Raw genomic sequence first — 23,807 nt, 5'->3', positions numbered from 1 at the left:
TTTCAGTTTGGTTTCCAGTAGAAAGCAAAACTTGGGACAATTGTAAGCCCCACAAAGTTGATTCTAATTTTAATATTTTACTAATCAGTCAGAAAAGGTATTCCCACAAAAACATGAAAGAAAGACCCACGTCTGATACTAGAATGTATTTAACAAAGCCAGGAATGATGGTAAATACTTGTAATTCCAACTGTAAAGTTGGAGATGGGCAAATTTCGGAGTTTGTTCGTTAAACAGTCTAGTCTCAGGTTAATAAGAGCCCATGGCAGATCCACAAAACAACTCCTGATATTCTCTTGTTTCCACACACAGATATACACACCTGAACACAAACTCGTGTACACATGCACATACATATACACAAAACCTAAGATCACTCTGGATAAGACTAGAGAAAACATTAGGTGTGTCATTGGGAAGGGAAAACATGAGTGATTCCGGGAACAAACCTGTGAAAAGGTATATGGAACAGAGCTTCAGAGATCAACTTCAGGGTGTAAAAGAACAGGTATTTTCCTTGAAAAGAAAGAGGAACTTTCACAGGATCTAAAAGATCTCATATCAGAGTTTTCCAAATCATTGAACGCCAACCTTATGCTTGTAAGGGAGGTTGCTCCCCACCCCTAGTTGGTACAGGACACACCCAGACTCCAAATTTTCAGTACAAAAGAGATTACTCCAGAGGGGCAAGCATGAGGGGAAGGTGTATGGTAAAAGCAGACAGCAAGAAGGTTGTTTGTTTGTTTGCTTTGTGTTTTTTCAATAGCATTTTATTTATTTTTATTGAGCCCTACATTTTTCTCTGATCCCCTACTTTCCTCTCCCCTTTCCTTCAACCCTCTCCCAAGGTCCCCATGCTCCCAATTTACTCAGGAGATCTTGTCTTTTTCTACTTCCTGTGTAGATTAGATCTATGTAAGTCTCTCTTAGAGTCCTCATTGTTGTCTAGGCTCTCTGGAATTGTGGTTTGTAGACTGGTTTTCTTTGCTTTATGTTTAAAAAAAAACCACTTTTGAGTGAGTACATATGATAATTGTCTTTCTGGGCCTGGGTTACCTCACTCAAAATGTTGTTTTCTAGCTCCATCCATTTGCCTACAATATTCAGATGTCCTTATTTTGTTCTGCTGTGTAGTACTTCATTGTACCACATTTTCCTTGTCCATTCTTTGGCTGAAGGGCATTTAGGTTATTTTCAGTTACTGGCTATGACAAACAATGCTGTTATAAACATAGTTGAGCACATGTCCTTGTGACACGATTGAGCATCCTTTGAATATATATCAAAAGTGGTATTACTGGGTCTTGAGGAAGGTTGTTTTCTAACTTTCTGAAAAATCACTGCAGTCTTTTAAGGAGAAAAGGGAAAGTCTGTGCTAAGGTAAACTGGTAAATTCTGATAAGATGCATTAGTCAAATAATAAGTATTGATTGTTGGACCTCAGTGTTTTGTCTCAGGAATGAATCAGTGGCTAAATAAGGAAAAAGACTTTGGGGGCTAGCTCTAGGAATGTAATCTAATGGTTTTCAGCAATGGAGGGAGAAAGGAAGAAAAGGCCAAAACCTGTCAGCACCATGCTTGCCATGCTCAGGCTGTTAGAGACCTTCAGTAAGCCTACATTTTGGTGGTTTAGATGCTTGACTGTGCCTTTATTTTCCTTTCTTTCCCTCAGTGCATCTCTACATCACTTTTCACCCCATCCTATTTCCTTCCTCCCTCCCTCTCCTTCCTTCCCCTTCCTTCCCTCCTTTTATCCACCCCCTCTCTTCTCTGCTTCTCCTATCTGTCTTTGTTTCTCTCTTTGTAAATGACCTCTAATTACTTCACTCAGAAAGTTGGGAGATTGGCAAAAGGATCAATCTGTAAGTAATTTGCCTAAAACCAAAGGAGACTACACAAAAGCTAAGAATGTTTTTTACAGCAGTGGTGGGGAATTGTAAGAAAGGCGAGTTCCTACCTGTGGAAGCCCTTTGAGCTCATGGGTAGGCTGCTGGGAAACTCTAGGGAGACAAAGAATGGGACAATCAGAGACACTGCCAATAGCCGTCTAAAAGAAAAAGGAAAAGCTAAAACTTTAAATTGATTGGTTTTCTTTAGTGATCATATATAAATTATCAACTTGATCTACAAAATTTACCTTTTATTAAAAATGAATTTTATCTCAAATCATTGAATCAGTGAACAATGTCAACGTGCTATAAAGGGCTCTGAAGCTCTCCATAAAGTGCATGCAGAAAACTATGACACTGAAGGTTAGTTTTTGCAAAACAAGCCATGGTAAGGGCATCAGAGAATGATTTGTCAGCTCACTTAGTGAGGATGGCAGAATTGAACACTGAAAGCAACTGAAACAAATGTATAGGACAATGGATAGTATAACTAACTATTTCCTAACTGCAATGATGAGGGAACATTAATTTAGTAGAAATGATAGGAGAGTGTAAACTGCTAAGTTTACCTTAGATTTCTGTTTAACAACAAATGCCAACAGATCATGTGTATGATTTCAGGAACACAATATTTTAGAAAAGTTCTTTGCAGTGCCATATCTCAAGCCTTCCATCTGGTCAAATTCTATTTGAGTCTTTGCATTATATGTACATATATGTATAAATAATTAATGATTACATAGCTGTATAATTACATACTCAAAATACAGGCATATATATACATATATGTATATATATAGACATATATACACATATATGTCTATATATACATATATATATACGTATATATATATATATGTCTATACTTACATGTCTATAACTCTGACCTCTGTTGCTCAGGTTTATTTACATAGTACTAAGGTGACTGTTGGTAAATTTATTGGTTCAAACTGCATATTAAATTGTCAGTCTGGAGGACTCCGTGTAGAAAGACTCTTCATTGCTATAAATCTCGGGTTATTAGATTTGGTTTTATTCCCTCTGTTTCCAAACATCATTGGGAGTTAAAATTATAATCTACTACTACTCAGCTTCATACACTAAAGAAATAAAGATTTTTGTAGAATACAAATCAAGTTTTCTTGTACTCTATAACTGTCCCTATCTACATGAAGGTGACTATGTTCAATTTTCTTTGGTTTCTAAAATGTCTCCTTTCATTATATATCAGTAAAATTATCGGCCTGTCCTCTCTCACATGGGGAAAAAATTAGCAAAAGTATTTTGCACCCAATTAACTAACTAGAAATGGGCCAATGGGCCAGTGTGCACCTTTAATATACACTACCTTTAAGCACTGGCAAGTAGTGTTTGTAGGATTATCCTCCAAAAGTATATCTACCATCATAATGACAAATATACTCTGACAAGTCAAATATTTCAACATGAATTATTTTAAGCCTTTTACATGCATGGCCTATTATTTAAGACACAGAGGAGGGTGTTAGCTACTCCCAGAGTCTCACACTGAGCTTATGTGCTGGGTGGAATCCTCCTCTGCAGCTGTCATATGTTAAAAGCCTGGTACAGTAGAAGCAGTACACCCCTAACTTTGTCTCCTCACCTTCTTTAGTACTCTTCAGTATGGTTTCCACAGCCAAGATTCCTTAGAATTAGCTCTTGAAGAATCTATAATTATGAGCACATCGCCATTTAAAGGAACATTTACATGCTGTTATCTGACTGACTGCCCTGCATATTTAGAAACAGTGGAAACAGCAGAACAATCTTCTTAGAACTGACTTTACTGTGGGACTCGTATGCACTTGGAATTTGGCTCTTATTCCTGTGAACATATGTTAATCACATCTTTTACCATCTCTCACTAAATGGTACTGTCAATGAAATGCAGGGCCTTTCCTTTTGTTCCTATCAATGTATCTCAGCACTTACTATAAGAAAGACCTGATTGTATTTTGGATACTCTGGGCAACTTTACATATGTAAAGTCAGGTAAGATTTACCATGTCATGTAGATATAATGCTCCTATAATTACCTTACTCCAAAGTTTATGCTTCCAAATGACAAGCAAAAAAATGAATGATATTATACCTATTCTCTCAAATCTAAGGCTTGACTTCTAAAACACAGCTAAATATTGTCATGTCATGCTTAATGAGAGTACAATTTTAGCATCTCCAAATCATGACTTAATCTAATCCTCCAACAACTTGTGAGATGCGGATGATTTTCCTATTTATAAGTAAAGAAAATGAGGTACTAGAAAATTTATAAATATTAAATGGAACTATATTTTCTGACAGTAGATACTGGAAAAGTGAATAAACACTAATCTGAAGCTGGACATTTCTCAGTGAAATAATGAATCCTGATGCTTTTAGGGATGCACTGCCCCTAAGTGCTGTAAATAGCTGCTTGTTTCGTTTCTGACCTCCTGGCTATCTTAGACCTGAAATAATCACACAGAAACTGTATTAATTAAATCACTGCCTGACCCTTTAGCTCTAACTTCTTATTGGTTAACTCTTACACCTTAATTTAACCTATTTCTATTAATCTGTATATCACCATGAGGTCGTGGCCTATCAGCAAAATTTCAGCACATCTATCTCGGGTGGCAGCTCCATCGTGTTTCTCTGACTCTGCCTTCTTCTTACCAGCCTTTTGTTTAGTTTTCCCCACCTAGCTCTGTTCCCCTATATTTCTGCTATAGGCCCAAAGCATTTCCCTTATTCATTAACCAATAAAAGTAACACATAGACAGAAGAACCTCCCACACCATCTCCCCTTTTCTGTTTAAATTAAAAAAGGCTTTAACTTTAACATAGTAAAATTACATATAACAAAACAGGTATTAAGGAAGAATTACAGTTATAATATTTATATCTATTTTATCTTTTATCATAACTAAGGAAAACTGTAACTATAATTATAAATTCTTCAACTCCATCAAAGACTACAGAAGGATATAATGTTGCCTAAATAAACAAGAAGGACATTGTAGCAACTTCTAAAACTCTAGAAATGACAGAGACATCTAGCTGCCTGCACAATCACCCAAAGTTTTTCTGTACTGTTGGGACATTCATTTTCACCTTACAGGTCCATAGTATCAGGGAGACTTTTCCATGAACCAGGAAATTTCAAGGACTATTCAGCCACTTTCTTCTGTATCCTGCAGAACGTCTCATAGACTCTTTCAAGAAGCAAGAACCCCGAAGGATCATTTCACCTTTAGGCAAGTTCAGCAGTCATTTCTGTGTGGGTCCTGCATGTCCAGTTAAACAGTCCAGGCAAGAGCCAAATGGCTAACCAACTCCATAAGGAGCCTCCTTGATGCCCATCTTCCTCTTGAAGTAGCTTGGTGCTTGCTATGAGCAAATGTGTCTCATTGTCATGAAAAGTCTTAAGTTTTTAAACATTTTAAATGCCATATTCTGAAGGTCTCTGAAATATTAAAAAAATACCTATCTAACAAACATATCTCTATACATCTAGAAAATCTAACATGACTACAAGCTTGACTATTATAGATGATTATCTATTAACCTATATTTATTAATTATGCATTACATTTTTAAAATAAACTACACAATCACAATACCTTAATCAAGAGTAGAAATTTACATATAACAATATTGACCTTAAAATTGTATTAATAAACCAAGATCTATACCAATGCAAATCTCTATAGTATATCCCCCTTTAAATATAAACAAACATTTATAAACAATATTTGAGACTATGGGCATAGTTATTTCTCCCCAAACTGCTTCTTGTAGTTTATTAGGTAAAGAATTCTTTGAGGGTATTTTTGGGGTGCTCACAGCAACCTTCAGGGGGTCTTTGTCCAGGAAACCTTATTAGCCTGGAATGAATCCACAAGTTCTCATCCTCTGTGAAGGCTAAAGACGAATCTCTTTTCCAAAGCAACATATCCTTAGACCCAAATTTGGAAATCATGATACCTTTATAATATGCATGCTGGTTTAGCTTAGCACCCCATACAATGAAATGTCTCTCCGTACTTAGCCCCTTTACAGTCAAAAAGTTTAAAGAAAACACAATAATATACACTATCTAGACTATCTGTTTATAATCCATCTTTACATGTCGCACTTTTATTTACTCCTTTTAATCTGTGACCTTCTGTATTTTGACTCTTTAAAGATGTTTTACCTTTCTATACTCTTTTAATTCCCTCTCCCAAGCCTATGTACATTTATCCAACACTGTGACCCATTTAGAGTTCTTTTATATCTGAATCTCTCCTTATTGCGTTATCTATAATTCTCTACTGTCATGAAAAACTTTTAAAATGGTAAGCACCTTGATTACAGCTGCTCTAGATGCTGGCTCTGCCTCTCTCCTTTTTAAAATGGTGGAAGCACCACCACTGTGAGCTCTGGGGCCACCAGGAAGGAGCTGTACTCAGCACTCCAACCCTAAGAATGAGCATACAGCACATAAACCCTTTTTATCTGAGTAATAGCCAAATCTGCCAGGGAGAGCACTGCATAGCCTGGAAACTTCTCTGTGTATGGTGGCAGGAATCTGCCATGCTCTCCCCCTATGCAAGCCTAGTAGACCTGATCCCGCCACCTGCCCAGGCAGGGAGCACCAAGCCATGGGCATGGTCTTAGCTACTTTCCTCCCAACTCTGAGTGGGCACACAAACACCTGGGCCCACAAATGCCATTCAAATGTTCCATAGCCAGAGTTTGTGCTGGCAGAATGGCCCAGGAAGCTGTACATCCAAACTACGTGGCTCCCCCCACACACATACTATGACTGAACTAGGAAATCCTCTTCCAAAGGAGCCATGCCTCTGCCTACCTCTAGCAAACAGAGGTAAATAAAGAAAATGTTGCTACCAAATCATGCTTAACTCTGTTCTTTTGTCCTTTTTAAGCTTTCTCAGGCTTTACATGAATTTAGTCCACCATGCTGGCCCACCAGTTGTTGTAAGGAGCTGCTTGTTTGGTTGCAGACTGCCTGGCTAGCTTATACCCAAAATACTCACACAGAACCTGTATTAATTAAATCACTGCTTGGCCCATTAACTCTAGCTTCTTATTGGCTAACTCTTACACCTTAATTTAACCCATTTCTATTAATCTGTATATCACCATGAGGTTGTGACCTATCAGCAAAATTTCAGCACTTCTATCTCCAGTGGCAGCTCCATAGCATCTCTCTGACTCTGCCTTCTTCCTCCCAGCATTCTCTTTAGTTTTCCCCACCTAGCTCTGTTCCCCTATAGCTCTACTATAGGCCCAAAGCAGTTCCTTTATTCATTAACCAGCAAAAGCAACAGATAGACAGAAGGACCTCCCATACCACCTAAGGACGTAGTCATATTTCAGTAAGTTCAGATCTACAGAAGGTCTGTGTCTTTAGGTACTCTATCTCTCTGTGCTTTGCTTCCTTATAATATCTCAACTGAAGAGAATTTTAAGCTAATCTATTTGTTTCAGCTAGTCTAAATAATTGATTATTATTTTCTTATTTCTTTTTCTTCAAGATATGGTCATCTAGAATCTGTATTCTACACTCTTGGTATAATTCCTGGCACAAACAAGTATTCTCTGATAAATAAATTACATGATTTTTTAGTAGAATTTTTTTTTTACCTATCAAAAATAAAAAGCAACTGGGGCTGCAGAATTGGCTTAGTGATTAAAAATATTTGCTGATCTTACAGAGGACCCAGGTTCAGTTCCCAGAAGTTCCAAGAGATCAGACAACCTCCTCAGACCTCTGACACTGTGGTACATATACATACATAAGGCAAAACACTCATATGTACAATAAAATAAATAATTCTAAAAAGCAAAAATATGATATATTCTCCCTTTGCTAAATAAAAGTGTATAAATATCATTGAAAATATACCCTGACTATGCAGTTCTCTATACCTGCTCTTCATTGTTTGTGACAGAAAACTATGGATGATAATCATCACATGGATGTATAAACTATACACCATCTTTCTGTAACCATTATATCTCTGCATTTCTTATAGAGCTAACACACATACATAGTTGTCAATTGTATGGGTTATAGAAGAATGACGAGAAAATGTGAATCTTTGCATGCTCAGAACAAACACACTTCTATATAACCATTTCCATCTGTAGTTGTTTGAATTCACAAGGAAGGGAGGAATATATGTAGCCAGCTGACTTCATACAGGTTTTTCTATAAAGTTGTAGCAGTTGCAGACCTTGGGTTCAATTTCTGAATTTGAACTCCAGAGAATAAGGATAAAATCTGGTTTAAAACTTTCGATTTATGACCCACCTTTTTAGATGAGAAAATAAAAGTTTATTTATTATTTACTGGGCCTAAATCATGTCAATGATGATAGAGTGAGAGCTCAGTAAGTTTTTCTGAGCAGGAATTAACCTAAGAAAGAAGAGAAAAACTAGCAAATGTGATGTCATAAACTATGAAGTTGGAAGCGCACCAAGGTTTGTAGAAATGACCTTACTTTACAGCTGTTTTTAGAATGTTTCTTAATCAATATGAACTTATGTTTTATTCATTATCTACTGATCAGAATCAGAATTCATTTAAAATTTCCCTCCATCAAGCATCGATGGAGAAGGAAATTGCAGACCTTAGGAACCAATTAGAGCTTAACTCTCCTCCTCCTGACCATCCCTCAGCAGCTGTTCCCAAAGAAAACTGGAACAAGCTCAAAGAAATGCTGCTTTGGAACAGACAGACTTGCTTGGAACTCATAGACCCTGCTGAGGGTGCCCTGCCAGCCATCCTGGCATCTCTCTGTGTGGTGCTTCCATTTAGCCTGAGTGCGGTGTTCTGTGTCGGGTGCTAAGAAGAATTTAGAGCATCAATTAGACACGGTTTGTACCCTCAGGAATCTCACAATGTAGCACAGGAAACAAGATAAACAGTCAATTAAGAGAAAGTAGATACACATGTACACATAAAAATATTGATTTAGTTTAAGGAAAAAGAAGGCTCATCAGGGAAGTCTTGCATATCAGCCTTTATGTGACTTTACCAGAAAGGAGGGTTTCTGAGGGCCAAGATGTAATGGCTGCCTGTCAGGAAGTGATACCACCCCTGCTTCTTCCCCATCTTCCCTATGCTCCCCCTTTCTATCTTTTTCCTTCTGTCTTCCCCTTTCCCCTTTTTTCCTTTCTTCATTATTTCTTCCCAGAGGCCCAGGTCAAAGAGAAACCAATTTGTGTTCAGGGACTGAGAAAGCCTTGCAGGGCATCTGCCCTTTGAAACCTTGGATGATATCTTAAGATATATTCATTGGTTATCACATGATCTGAGATTGGCCTATTTATAACACACTTTGTCTCTTCTTAGGTCTTCACCTGTCAAAGAAATTAGTTCAATATATTTTATCTTTCATTAAAAACATCATTCTGACAAGATAATAATTCATATAAGGGAAAGTTAGACTTTGCATCTGTTTTACTACATACTGTATTTGTACTAATTTGTGGTAATTCACAGGCTCTATCTTTATTTTGGGATGGTATACAGGGACAGTGGCTATATGGACTTTGCAAAATCACAGCTGTATACTGGGAAATTCTAGAGAACATCCTGAGACCCCTGCATGGTCCTCTCCTGTACCTCTCCACGCCCCCCATCCTGGTAGGGTAAGACAATTATTCTGCATCCCTTGAACAAATAACACAGTCTGTATCATTGGATATCCATTTGATTTTAGTCTCCAACATTTATGGTATTACATTTCTCTCTTTTACATTTTGAATCTAACCAGAGGTTGTTTTGCTTTCCCATGTAGTGAGGGGAACCAGGGGGAAAGACACAGGTGGTAACGTTTGCAAAAGGAAAACTGAGAAATTACACATACATCTTTCAGCTTCATGGCAAGCATGATGCCAAGATTCTTGGGTAAAATGTGCAGTGTGATACAGGCTGAGGCATACTGGAAAGGGCGAGGCCAGCCCATGGAGGGGAGTGCAGTAAATCTCTGTGGGCTGATCTAACCGCAGAACATGTGAGCTCTTAAACTCTGGCAGCTATTTTCTTTTTTCCTTATGGAGCTTTTGACCCTCTTGTACACTGAGATAGGTTTCATCTGGTTAGAATGTGTGTCATATTTAAACTTCCTTTAGATCTGTGGAGTCGACGTGAAAAAAGATAAAAATAAACCTAGCATAGTCCATAACACACTGAAATAATGCTAGGGTGGGAGAGGGGCAGTAATTGTGCCCAGATAATGTTGTCATACTTTGTAAAGCCTTTAATGCTGGAATTTATTTATTAATGATGCATGGGTTATTACCCACCATCTGTCTTGTGTTAGCAGTGGGCTGTTTCAGATTATGGTAATGTGTTTCTGATTTGAGTTGTGTTGAAAGCCAGAACAAGGCATCTCATGTGCAGTCCTCTTTGAGGCCTGCTGTTTTCAATTCCTCTTCACAGAAAGAGCTTTTATTTGATTTGTTATGGGGATTTTTTTTCTTCTGTTGCCAAAACAGCTGCAAGCCTGGAAGGGAATAAGACACAGAACCACATCAAACCTGTTAGCTTGTAAAGGAAAAAAAGAAAGAGAGAAAGCAAGGAAGGGAGAGAGAAAGGAAGAAAGAAAGAAAGAAAGAAAGAAAGGAGAAAAGCAAGGAAGAAAGAGAGAAGGAAAGAAAGAAAGGAAAGAAGGAAGGAAAGAAGGAAGGAAGGAAGGAGAAAAGCAAGGAAGAAAGATAGAAGGAAAGAAAGAAAGGAAAGAAGGAAGGAAAGAAGGAAGGAAGGAAGAAAGAAAGAAAGAAAGAAAAAAGAAGGCAGGAAAAAGGAAAAATTAGAGTGTTCCAACAACAACAAATGTGGTACAGGAGGTAGGAACGGGCAAAGGGAATGGCTAAGTTTGCAGTTTATGCTCTGTAGATTGAATTGTAATGTATTTGATGGATATCCACTCACACTAAACAGAATCACATTCTTCTGGTTACTTTTAATATACAAATAATAAATACAAGTCTTCAATGAGCAGGCTACCCCCCCCCCAACATTAAGGAGAAAATTCAAAGCTTTAAGTTTTGATATATTTTAATAACTTGTTAATAAATAGAGAAAAAGGAATTACCTAGCAGAAGCCCATTCTTACCTACTGTGCATGTGTGCCCTGATGGGGCTCTTTGTTTCTTGGGTCTCCCTGTCATGTAGACTGTGAGGTCAGCAAGCTGCTATTTCAGGGGAGCAATACTGATGGAATGCTTTGAGTCTACCCTGCCTAATATGATCAACACAAGCTACACAAGTTATTCGATATGTGGCCAGAGTTATTAACTATTGTTAAGTTTAAGTCCCTTTTAATTAATTTAAATTTAAGCAAGAGCATGAGCTAACAGCCAATATTTATAGAGTAGAATTCTAGGATTAAAGAGTGATGAGTTTTCTGTTACAGTCCCAAAGCTATGTGATTAGAACTTAATTTCAACCAAAGGAATTTGTTTGAAGATTTTTTCTCTGACATATTCTTCAAGGTTTACAGCAGTAAACCTTTTTCTCACAAGATAACTGATTCTTCCTTACAACCTGTCCATAAATGATTCTGTCTAATGAAATATTGTTTTATTAAAAACATATTTCTTATGGCAAACAAATAGCTGTCAAGAACTGTAACCATAAATGTCAAGCAATGACACATTTTCTAATGCTGAATATCTTCAATTTATTGATTACAATAGTCTCAATTTATTTTAAATACAGTCTATTTATAGAACAAAATAAATTCACAGAAAGGCCCCAAATCATATGATACTCATTTTGTTCATGCAGACCCTTTGTTCATACACTGTCTATATTTTATCTAATTTTTGGGTGATTTTTATTGCTATAGACATCTTTCCTATAGCTTCTTGGTTGGTGGAGAAGATGTTCAAGAGATATGATGAAACAGAAAGACATGGCATGAAAAGAAGTGTGTTCATTATCTTGTGATGATGAATTTGTCACCTATACTTATTTTAATTCTGTTTCTCACCCATCCTTGAAGAATATGGAATTGTAAAAATGATTTATAGCTAGTGGAGTATATAGCTAATATTAATGCACTTTCTAAATAATTCTCTTGTATGAGATGTAGAAAATATAGCAAATAACCAGAGGCTGATAGATAATGACTATAATATGAAGGAAGCCTAGCTCTTTGAGTGGCAGTGGAAAAGAGCCATCTTTTGTCACTAAGCAAAGTTGGACTGTGAATAAAGGAAGGAATGAGTTGTTGCTGAGTGAATATTTATCAGATATGTTAGTTAACAAAATGATATCTTAGTAAAGAAGTAATTAGTAAGCCAAAGTACACATCAAGGGCCTACTTGGTAAGTGCTCTGCCCTAAACCCCACTATCCACAGCATTCCTTCCAATAGTCTGCCAGAATTATACATATTTAGAGAAAATAAAGTGAGTTTTTTTCTCTAATTGCAAAGTCAATTCATATAATATGTTTGTTTTTAAAATATAAAATTGTCATAAAGATTACAATTTTACCTAAGGATTCTTTCTGCGTTATAGGGTCAAAGTGGCAAGCCAGGCATAAGTCTACAGCAATGGACCATTAAAAGCACATTCTATCTTCTACCAAAAAACATGACTATGGTAATTTCCCTAAGACGTTTGAGACTTCCCTCTGTACTCTCATGCTATCTCCTTTTGTCTCCTTCTCATCTTGGAAGTCCTGTCTTCATGACCTTCCTCTGCCTCAGCTAGATGAATTGTGTGCATGTCATTTGATAACCTCTGTAACCTCTATTCCTACATCCATATATCAGTAACCTCTGGGCTTTTACCTCCCTGACCTGAAGTTCTGATTTGTCATAATCATGAAAAATTTTTATGTATGTTAGCCTTCCCAGGTTTAAACTAAATAATTGTTGGAAGGTTGGCAAGAATGTTTTATGGACTTAATAAATCATCTCTCAAGTTCATATGTTAAAGTTTTAACACCCCACACACTTTGATATTCTTTGGTGACATCAACTTAGGCACATAACAAGGTGAAGATGGTGATGCCTTTATGATGAACCAGTATCCTTATTATAAACCACAAAACATTTGCTCTTTAAGCCCACCATGATTGCAGAGATGTTTGGTGAAGTACTGAGATGATGACTGTCTCTAGCTGCAAAGAGACAGCCCCACGGTGAAATCTACCTTGCCAGCATTTTGATCTTGACTCACCACTGTCCAAATTTGTAATAAATAAATATATATCACTTCAGGTACTCAGTTTATTACATTTTATTATAATAAACAAGAGAACTAAGTTGGGCAGTGGTGGCACATGCTTTTAATCTCAGCACTGCGGAGGTAGAGGCAGTCAGATCTCTGGGAGTTCGAGGCCAACCTGGCTTACAGAGTGCGTGCCAGAACAGCCAAGTCTACACAGAGAAGCTTTGTCTCTAAAATCCAAAATATAAAAATAAAAAATGGGGGGAACTAGTAGACTAAATAAGAGATGCTAAAAGTGGGGACAATTGTTTCATTTCTTTCTGATTGTTACTGAAGGTACACAGGCCAACCAGTGTTCTCTATTTACCATTTGGGGGAATAGTCCTTTACCCTGTTTGCCAATGTAATTATTTTAATAAAGAGATGGATGATCAATAGCTAATCAGGAACAAGGGGCAAGACTACGGGACAAAGAGTTCTAGAAAAAAGAATGATTATGTCATCAGCAGATGCAGAGGGAACAGGCATGCCTGAGTAGAGGTAAAAGAGGTGAGTCATGACACAACATGTAGATGAACAGAAATGGGTTAATTTATAAGAGCTAGTTAGAAATAAGCCTAAGGTATTGGCTGAACTTTTGTAATTAATGTTTTGTAATTAATAATGTGGTCCCAATGAAAAAGTCCAACTGCACAAGCTCATACATGTCTTACTTTTCAATTTTATGAACATTGTCAAATTTGTTTTTTACTTCTTTCTTATTCTAGATATGGGGCTCACTACCACTTTCATTATTATTTTTTTAATGCTTATATACTTTGATAAATTTTATTAAATCACATCCTTTATATCAGATCTTAATCTGATGTCATTAAGATAAGACATTAAATAGGATTGTTAATATCTGTTTTATTTATATAGTACTATGGGTGAATACTATCTTTCATGCATGTATTGGGCAAGACATATTATTTGTATTTTAATTTGGAAGATTCCTTGTAAGTTGTTAAACAGATCTTATTATTTACTTCTCATAGCCAATATTATTGTCAAAATATAATATGAGATACTACATATACTTGTCAATATATGAAGGATACCCGAGAATAAATTTTTGGATCAAATTTCAAAAAGCACTCCATTATCCTAATTCTAAAAACACTCTGGAAAGTTTAGCCTGGAAGCTTTTATTATATGGATATGTAATGTTACTAAATGTGTTATGATCATGAAAGAGCAGTTTATCAGAATAAAATTCAATTTAAAGTCTGGAGAGACCCACTAGTTGCAAATTTTAAGCCTCCTTTCTACGTATCAATGATAATACCCACTGAACAGACGGAGGTAGGAAACCTTAGGAATTGTGGAAAAGCAATATAAACAAGGATCCTGGAGACAAACTATCTCTGAAGGTTATTGGCATATCAGTAGCACAGAGAGTATATTATGCTTCCAATTTGGTGACATTTTTACATTTGCAGAATAAATTACTGAAAATATCTAGTATTACTTTGATGATTGAATTATTTAGACATTTTATCATTTAATATCATTGAAATGCTAAAAGCCTGCAAAATCCCACAATTACCTAAATACAGAAATGAGACAGAAACAGTAATGAATTTTAAGTCTAAAAATGTCAGAATTTAAACTCCAAAGTAAACAATTCCATTAAGAACCATCTAATGTGCATCACAGTCATTTGTTTTACTCATTGAAATCATGAGAATATAGTTGAAAAAAAAAAGAATCGAGGCCAACAGTGTGGCAAAGCATATGCAGAACAGATGAAATCTGCAGTACCCCAGCATGCTGGTCATGATGTCTTTGTTCCCGTTGGGCATAGACTGATTCCTGTAGTTGCATATCCTGAGACCTACTAAAGTTTAATACCACCAGGGCAGTTCAAAGCTCAAGGCACTCTGAAGAATTTTGTTATAATACTCTGTATCACCCTGTTTGGGATAGACAACTCAAGCTGCTACTGGCTATAAAATTTGAGGGTAAGAAAACTTATTCTTTGATTGAACTCTGAGCCTTGTACATGCTAGACTCTGTCTCCAGCTTTCTGTGTTATAGCTATTCTTGGTTGTCTACTTTATTACATCTGAAATTGACTAAAACCCAAGAGGCTAGGTAAATCTTTGAAGTATTTTTTGTTTGTTTGTCTATTTTCTGTTATTTTAAATCATTTGCAGTGGGAAAACTCACACTTAATCCAGATCTTTTGAGGTGGAAAGATCAGTCTTTAATATGAGTCACACTTTCTGGTTTGCAGCTTATATAAAAGGTAAAGAAGAAAGAAGTCTTTACTCTTTACCTTCTTGTTCTAGCTCTCACTGGAAAGTCTATTTCTTCATTGACATTAGGGCCTACAAGTTTGAGATTCTTATGTATACTGAAGGCCACCTGAGACATCTAGCCTTGTGGACTGAAGAACTGTTGGATTCATAGATGTTCAGTTGGCAGACAGCCATTGACAGACTAGCTGGACCATGGCCTGTAGCTCTCTCTGTAAGTTCTATTGCTGCAGAGAACCCTGATTAATACAGATTTTGGACCAGAAGAGGCTCTAGAGCAAAAGAAGTACAAGACTGAATTTTTTTAAGTATCTGGACTAGGCTTTATAATTTACCAACACCTACAGTTACTGAAGCCTCTCCTAGAAACTTGGGAAGAATTGAAAGCTCATGGTATGAACTATTTTACAAACTTTAGGAAAGAAAGACATTTAATTATCTTATTTACCAATTGTGAGTGACAACAAATTTGGTGATTTTGTAGAGAAAATATTGATAATTTTTGGAAAAATAAGGAAAACTATGATGCTAGTTGATTGCCATTTGCAACTATGAATAAGGTGAAAGAACAGGACACACCTTGTGATAAAATTAACTGGCTTCTAGCATCAGTGGATATGGTGAAGGACAACAATGAACTGAGTGATAAAACTGGCCAACATCAGATATATATGAGTAGTCTAAACATTTTTAAATGTGCCCTCGAAGAAATCTACTTTCCATAAGGCACAGAACAAAAGTTGAGGAATTTCAAACCAAAGTTCTCATTAAAAGGTTGGCTGAATTACATAGAAAATTAAGTCTCAGCCTATAAGGGTGTGAACAGTTAAAGTGAGGGCATTAAATGATAAAGATTCAGATCCTGTAACTAGAGATGGAGATATTTGTTAGGACCCCATTGACGCTGAGAATATGGAACCTTTAGCTCCTCAAGGTTTAATCTCTCTTGAAGAAGTTATCTCTCTACCTTCATCAAAAGATGTATTCCCACCCTAAACTCCTAAAATATTGTCTTTTCTTACTTTGACTGAGGAAATTAATCCTTCATTGTTTGACCCTATAATTTTCTGGAATAGGGAAAACTCTTCAGACAATAAAATGATCAGTTACAGCCAAGCCCAGGGATTGAGATATGAGAGGAGTAAATGAAGGAAGTACAAAGTATTTTTATGGCAAAGGAAAGCTGGTTCTTCCTGATACGGTGTGGATACACCAGAACAAACAATGCCAAGGTTGAACCACCATGCTGTGTGCTTGAAATGAAACTAGGGTATCGGTGTCCATTCAGAAATTGTCAGTAATGTGCTATGTACAGAGAAGTTTCTCCAGTAACAATTGGATATGAGGTTCAAAAGAGTGATAAGATAAAATATGATACCATTTTCTAGACTCAGGATTTAGAATTTGTTAACTAGAATTGGAAATTTTGTAGAAGAATTGAGTTTGAATGTAGGAGGAAATTTAAGAATGAAACACCTGTTATTTTTCCAAAAAGTAAAGAAGCAATTATGTAGGTTTGGAGAGATATTAGGGTGAAACGGAAAAATCTATTTTGGAAAATCTTAAATTGAAAACAAGGAAATAACACAGAAGAAGCATGAGAAGATTAAGAAGGGTTATCTCCACTTTTATGTGCGTTCATTGTCTGGAAGTTAATAGAACAATTGTAAAGTTTTTTCAGAAGGAATTTTCAGTGTTTAAGACAGAGACAGAAATAACCCATGTCCACTGCTACTGGTAGATTTAGGAAGACCATTGGATTGGGTCTTTTGTGACCCAAAATTATGTAATTCATTAAAAATAAAGATAATGGATATTCTAGTAATGTGGCAAAAAAAGAAGACAATTCCAGAGAACCGATAATTTTTTTTTATATTCGTATGGTAATCACTGAGTGACTCACATCTATGTAAGGTAAAGAAGGCCCATCATGTTATCTCAGGAGGTTAGCGCTTTTACTTGGTTAAACACTGAAAAAAAGCAAAGCTTTCTGTTGTAAAGGGATGGGGGAGAAACCCTGAAAAGCAATAAGTTGGAAGCTTTCTGTTATAAAAGTACTTATGCAAAATGAGTCACACTGATTGAAAAATAACTGCTTCAGCTATCATTCTAATTTGAAAAGAAACTTCAGCTCTGTATTTGTTTATTTATATAAGATTTAAACAGTTGGAAGAGGGCCAGTGCTGACATTGGTTCTGTTTTCTTAAGGACTGTTTTAAGTTGTATAAACTAAGAATTTGATTTTTATAGTATACCTATTGTCTTCTTGTAAGTTACTTTCTTTTATGGTATTGAATAAGCAGATGTTTTTTACTATTACAGTTGACGAAGTGCTAAACTTAGTTAATAGTGTATTATGCGGCATAAACTACAATAGATAATTAGGTATAATTGTCTAATATAAAAATATGTGTATCATTAATGTAGAAATGCCTCTTAAAACAAATAGATGCAATTTTAGATAATAGTTTTATATTAGTACATTTTGATCAATACATCAGTTCTAAATCTGCTTACTGCAAACTTCATCATTTTCAACTGATTTCTTTTACTGAAGGTAGGCTTTTGTTATGTTTCTCAAAACATAGCTGGTCTATTTATTTATTTATTTATTTATTTATTTATTTATTTATTTAGGATTTCTGTCTCTTCCCTCTCACCACCTCCTATATCCCTCCCCCTCCCCCAATCAACTCCCCCTCTCTCATCAGCCTGAAGAGCAGACCCAGTTCCCTGCCCTGTGACATGTCCAAGGACCTCCCACCTCCTTCCAGGTCTAGTAAGGTGAACATCCAAACAGTCTAGGCTCCCACAAAGCCAGTACGTGCAGTAGGATCACAATCCAATGCCATTGAACTCAGTGTTCTGGTCCTAGTGTTCTGCCACTCCTTCCAACCTCATCATCTTAAATGTATATTGAAATTGTTTAAGTATTTTTGAGTGTTTTTAATTTTTATTTTAGAAATAGATATTAAGAATGAAGATATGGGACAGGCTACCAAATTTTTGGATGTAAAGTGGGACTAATATTTAGTTTAAAATGTATATGCTCTCTTACATTTAAATGTTACACTGTATGTATAGAAAATGTATATTTTTCCTAGTACATTTTCACAGCTTTCAACAACTGTGTTCCCGACTCTTTTAAAAGCCATATCTGACTCTCCAGTTGCCTTTTTAAAGTCAGTTTGCAGAGCCATGTTTACAGAAATGGCAATGCATCCTCTGATCCCGCTGAACAGACAAGAATGGAGATAGTGAAATCACAAAGACCACATGGATTTGTGAGAAGCCAGATGGAAGTTTAGAGGAAAAGGTGGCATTAAAGGAACGAGGAGCCACTGAGGCTGAAAAGGGAAAAGGTCACTCAAGTTTGTATTTCACATCTCCAGCCTTTCAAGTAGATCAAAGGTGCTTGTCTTTGTGTGACTGATTCTGTGGGGTTGCCAGATGACCACATATGGCAGGCAGCCTGTTTTATGAGCCCATCTTGCCTGCTGTTCTCCCTAAGGGTGCTGACTTCCTATTCACCCTGCCTGCCTACCCTGCTGCTCTGTGCAGCAAGGGTAGAAAAGGAAAACTTTAATTTGCTTTGGTGATTTTGGATAAACAAATCAAAAGTTCAACAGTGTTCTTTTGTTTCATTTCCCAGAGATCACATGGAATTTTCAAGAAGCAAGTGCTTTCTAAAAATCCATTTGTAGAGTCTTTAGATATCCCATACTTGAAATATTCTAGACTATTAATACACCCAAGGGTTCCTACTAGTCACGGCCCATCAAAATCTCAGTCTTCCTCTCTAAGGGAGTAAATAAACCAATCTGTACTTAAACTTGGAAATACAATGAAGAATGGAAGTGGTTACAGAGTCAGCTGGGACTCCACTGACAGGACTGAAACAACTGAAGTTGTAAAGCATCCTTGAGTTAAATATTTACGGTTGTCCAAAATTCAAATGTCTGTGGCTTCTTGAGACTTAGGCGTTCTGTCTTAATTCTGTTCTCTGAGACATTCTCAAATCTGGCATCCCTACTGTGGTTACAGTATCACAATAAACAGTTGCAAAGCAATCTCTTTGAATATGTGTTTATTGTCTTAAACTTTCCTGTGGTTTTACTTGGTTTCCTATGCACGCCCCAGACTCTACCTTGTATTTTATGCCTTTATGTAGAAGTAAAAGACCATGATCAGTCCTTAAGTGATTTAGATTCATAAAACCCACTAAAATAAACCTCACAAGAATGTGTACTGTCTTCTCCATCCCATTCTGAGCAACATATAAGAAGCCTGACTTTCACCATGAATGCATATTCTCAGTTGATGTTTCAAGAGCTACGCAAGTAGATTATGTGTAGGTTTCTATAGCTACCAAGCTATGAATATAAATAGATTGTGCTATGACTTGTAGTAGACACATGTGCCTATGTCAAGACTATCTTTACAGTTTGCAGACTTCTTCAGAAACCCCAGTGATAAACAGACATAGAAAAGTAAATACAAAGGCAATAAACAAAAATATCAAAAAGCAAATAAACTAAAATACGGGTATTAAGAGGATTAAAAAGAAAATTTTGGCACTTGTTTGATTGGGTTTAAGGCTTGTTCTTTGAGATAGAACCCATATCTGACATTGTCAATGAATCCAAGAACTCAGGAAATCCTGCTGCTATTGTTCTAGTAAATGGAGAGAGCAAATGACAACCAATAGTGACATACTACTTTGTTTATAGATCAGTGCATCATTCAGTTTTTATTAGAGAAAATTCTTGCAGTAGATGATAATTAAAACAAAGATCCACAGTGGAACAATGTGCCATGAATTAAAGACTTTGGAACACACGGCACTTAATGTTTTATCTTTATCACACCTTCCCCTCAAGGCCCAGGGATCCATGAGGAAGTGGGGGAAGAAAGACTGTAAGAGCCAGAGGTCATGGACGACTAAGAAAACAGCATCTTTTAGATACAACAGATTTGATATGCGCATAAATTTACAGAGACAGTGACAGCATGCACAAAACTCATACTAGTTCAAGCCAGATAAAACACTAGTACAGAGAAGGGAAGTAAGTACGCATACAGTCTCAGGCCTAGGCAAAAAGCTCTTAGCAATTAAGAGCTGCCGGAGGAAGGAAAAAGAATCATTTATTATCAATGTAATGACACTGGTTATATAACCACTCTCCAGGCCAGCCAGGTGCTCAGGAGAAGTTGGCCAACACCAAATCGACCCCATGTTTTGTTTGTTTTTCATTTTGTGATATTTTTGTGAGTATTTTGATTTTGTTTAGGTTATTCTTTTCTTTTTATTTTCTGGGTTTTTAGAACACGATTTTTCTGTGTAGCCTCGACTATCCTGGAACTTGCTCTAAAGACCAGGATGGTCTTGAACTCATACATATTCACCTGCCTCTGTCTCCTAAGTGCTAGAATTAAAGGCATGCACCACTATCTCTGGGTGTGTTGGGATTTTTTTTTTAAGAGTAACATAAATCATGTAAGTTGGGTAGGTACGAAGAATAAGGGAAAATCTGAGTAGAATTAGAGGAGGGGAAATATAAAAGCATATTATATATTTTTTTAAATTTCACACTAAAATATAACAAAGAAATTTATGCTGTATCCTAGAATTAGAAGACAGAAAAAAAGAATTAAAACGTTTTTGGATACTTCAAAATGAGAGTAACACTTGGGGCATTAAAAATAGTTATTAAATTGAAGTGGCATAGAATTGCAAAAATATTCATATAGTCTCAGAATGTCTCAGTGGTATATTCAAGGGTAGAGTATTATTTAAAAATATGACTATATTTTTTGAAAGAAGTAGTGTATCCTAGTGTTTTCCATACTAAAATTCTGAAATTTTCCAATTATAAAGGCAAAAGGCAAATCAAAAATTAAGGGATGATAATGGGTGTGGTGGTATACACCTAATCTTAGCATAGGAGGCTGAGGCAGGAAGATCAGGAGCTTAAGGCCAACCTAAATTATACACTGAGAATAAAGTGTTAGTAAATATGTAAATTAATCAGACACTCCCACAAGCCTCATGCAGTAATGAATGAAGCAACGTTCTTCATTATCTCTAAAAGGAAACAATACAAATATCCATCAGTTAATAAGAAAATATGTACTTTAAGTAAAGGATAATAACCATGTTACAATTCACAGGCCCAGAGAAGGTAAGTAACAACAAAGGTTCAAGGAGCTGGAGTGGGCACATGAATTTCATTGTGAAGGGAAAACAGAATAGATATCACAGGTGGATGGTGGGGTGTAGATGGATAAGTGGACCTGTGAACAGGAAGAATCAGTTTAGGGCAGAGAGAGAGAGAGAGAGAGAGAGAGAGAGAGAGAGAGAGAGAGAGAGACAGATAGACAGAGACAGACAGAGAGACACACAGAGAGAGACAGAGCAAGTACTGTGAAAGAAAACTGGAACTGGGCCTCTCTGTAATGAGTTAGAAACCTAGTGCAATGAAAACTTGTAGGAATATATAAGGATAATTTTAGCTAAGACTTTAGTAATGGAAGATGTGGATCCTGAATCAGTCATCTCCTATAACCAGGCAAGACTTCCAGTAGAGGGACTGGGACCCCAACCCAGTCACATTATCTATGACCTACTGTTTGCAATGCCTATGAGATATTCTGGGATAAAGGTGGTGCAGAAATTATGAGAGTAGTCAACCAAAGAATGGACCAGTTTGAGACCCATACCATGAAAAGGAACCCACCCCAGACACTGTCAGGAAGACTAGGACCCAGAGGCTAAGTAGTGCAGAGAGAACTGCCATAAAAAAAAAAAAAAAGAGTCAATGAGCCAAACAGTGGTGACGTAAGCCTTTAATCCCAGCATTCAGGAGGCAGAGGTAAGCAGATCTCTGTGAGTTCGAGACCAATCTGGACTACAGATTGAGTTGCAGGATTGGCTCCACAGCTACTGAGAAACCCTATCTCGAGAAACCACCAAACAAATAAACTAACAAAAAGAGTCAATGAAATGAATCCTAAAGATATTCTGTTGTAATCTAGATTCATGCCTAGCACAATTGTCATAAGAGATACTTCACCCAGCAAGTGGTGGAAGCAGATGTAGATCCACAGTTAACTTTTGGCAGACTTTGGGGAATCTTGTGGAAGATGGGAATGAAGAATTATGGGAGTCAGAAGGTCTAAGGACACCACAAGAAAACCCACAGAATCAACTAACCTGGGCTCATGGGGACTCGCAGAGACTGAATTGCAAACCAGAGAGCTTGTGTGCATGATTCAGGCCCTCTGGACCTATGTTATAGTTGTGAACCTGGTCTTATTGTGAGACTCCTCACAGTGGGAGTAAGGACTGTCTCTGACTCTCTTATTTTCTTTTTTGACCCCTTTCTCCTACTGGGTTGCCTCAACCAATCTCAATAAGAGAGGAGGAGCCTAGTCTTAGTGCAATTTGATTTGCCATGGTTGGCTGATATGAAAGAGATATGATATCTCTTTCCTGAAGCAAAAGAAAGAGAAATGGATGGGAGTTGGGCCTGGGAAGAGAGGAAAGAGGGAGGGGAAATGTGATCATTCTGGGGAAAAATTAATTAGTTAAAATAAAGAAAATATGTATAGCATGCTACTTTAACCCAATGAAATATTATTTACCAATAAAATACATGAAACATCGGTAAATATTGTAACATATTTGAGCCTTTGAAACATCATTCTTAATGAAAAAAAGACAGCAAAAGGAGACTATTTTCTCATAGTCACATATAAAAAAATCCATAATAGAAGAACATGTGAGTTCAGAAGCTGTAACAACTCTGTGTATGTTAAATGATAAAAAGGTGTTTAAGAATGTACTATGGCGATGGTCACATGACTCATATGATTAAAGAAAACATTTAATTGTACACAATAAATTGACAAATTTTACAGTATGTGAATTGCATACTAATTAATCTTACTCAGAAATAAGTTGCAAATATTTGAACAATCCTTTTAAATTATCACTTCAAAGTGCATGCTTTTAAGTACAGAGAAAAATGTGGAAGATGAACTACCATTTCTTCAAAGAAATCACTCAGAACTCCCTATGGAAGGTTAGGAGAGAAAATATTTTTGCACCATTTGGCTTCTTCACTTCTTTCAATCATTTGAAATTTAGTAATAATTGTTATAAAGATTATAGTTAAGGCCTGTTGAAGCTAGCAGACCTGATGTTCTGTAGCAGGACACTTCTTGTTCATTCCCAGCCACCCAGACCTAAAATAATCACACAGAAACTATATTAATTGCAACACTGCTTGGCCACTGACTCTAGCATATTCCTAGCTAGTTCTTACATCTTAACTTAACCAATTTATATTGTTTTATATTTTACAACGGGGCTTGTGGTTTACCAGTAAGGTTCTAGTGTCTGTCTCCTTTGG

The sequence above is a fragment of the Microtus oregoni genome, unplaced genomic scaffold, assembly GCF_018167655.1.
Source record: "Microtus oregoni isolate MIOR12 unplaced genomic scaffold, Mior012 000041F_ref0000270, whole genome shotgun sequence".
Classification (NCBI taxonomy): domain Eukaryota; kingdom Metazoa; phylum Chordata; class Mammalia; order Rodentia; family Cricetidae; genus Microtus; species Microtus oregoni.
The sequence above is the reverse complement of the archived record's forward strand: the minus strand, read 5'-3'. Positions refer to the sequence as shown.